Source organism: Aplysia californica, unplaced genomic scaffold (genome assembly GCF_000002075.1).
Source record: "Aplysia californica isolate F4 #8 unplaced genomic scaffold, AplCal3.0 scaffold01292, whole genome shotgun sequence".
Classification (NCBI taxonomy): Eukaryota; Metazoa; Mollusca; class Gastropoda; order Aplysiida; family Aplysiidae; genus Aplysia; species Aplysia californica.
In genome coordinates, this window is record NW_004798562.1 from 92,492 (window position 1) to 93,941 (window position 1,450).

Here is a 1,450-nt window from a genome sequence, read left to right on the forward strand (position 1 = left end):
GGGACAGAGAGAGAGAGAGAGAGAGAGAGAGAGAGAGAGAGAGTTTTACAGAGTGGGTTGTCCCAGCAAGTAAGACATGTATTTACTAATGTCCTGTCTTGTTGTGCGTATGCGTGAGTGCACCCTCCAACCACCCGCTAAGGCGTATAGATAAGGACGATAGATGTTTGAGAGGATAGACGGAACAAACTAGTCCAGAACACCCGCCAACCACCCAATGTAAGTATTTCATAAGCACAAACAAAATCAAAACAAAAAGAAAGTTATTAATAAATCATCTATTTGTTTTATTGGATGTAGAATGAAACGTAACAAAATTTGTAACATTTATTAAATGTAACAAAATAATAAATACTAGATTCTATTTATAACGAGATCAGTTTTAACGATTGAGAATTGAGGTGGTGTTTTAAAGTAATATATACACAATTTGGCGAAATGATGAAATGGTGAAATTGTAACATGGTATAAGGATTAACGCCCCTATCAACACTGTTAGGTTATTTAAGAGGCAGGACCTCCGAGTTTAACGTCTATCTCCGAAAGGACCGAGCCAAGTGGGATGTTTATATATATTATAGTGCCTCCTTTCCCAAGGACACAACGTCGGACTGAGCTGAGGCTCGAACCGCCGGACCCGCAATCTCACGACTACGGGTCCAGTAGGACACAGTTTGGGTCATAAAAGTCATACATTATTAATGTTAGCGCCAAAAACTGATGCACTGTCACAGTCTGTCTAGCTATTGGTTCCGGGGTATCGCTACTTTGAACATCAGCTTTCTAAAGAGAGCACCTGTGAAGCTAGTACTGGTATTCCATCAGATTTGTCCAAATCTTTTAGTTTTAGTAAGAGTTTTACGGCACTTGCAACACAATAAGGTCATAATATAAGTTCCGACGATACCACCCTCAAGCAAGTAGCCTACAACATTTTAAATATTTGGGACCATTATAATTATTATCAGATGTCACACCGAAATTAAAAGCCGCATTTGCCAAGCAATCTCTGTCTCTCTCTGTCTCTCTCGTTTCCCTCTCTCTCTCTGTCTCTGTCGCTCTCTTTCTCTCCCTCTCTTTCACACATTCACCCTCCCCGTCTCTATCTCTCTGACTCTCTGTCTCTCTCTCTCTCTCTCAATCTGGTTTTCTCTGTCTTTCTCTCTCTGTGTCCCCCTCTCTGTCTCTCTCTCTGTCTCTGTCCGTCTCTCTCTCTCCGTCTCTCTCTCTCTCTCTCTCTCTCTCTCTCTCTTTCTCTCCCTCTCTTTCACACATTCACCCTCCCCGTCTCTATCTCTCTGACTCTCTGTCTCTCTCTCTCTCTCTCAATCTGGTTTTCTCTGTCTTTCTCTCTCTGTGTCCCCCTCTCTGTCTCTCTCTCTGTCTCTGTCCGTCTCTCTCTCTCCGTCTCTCTCTCTCTCTCTCTCTCTCTCTCTCTCTCTCTCTCTCT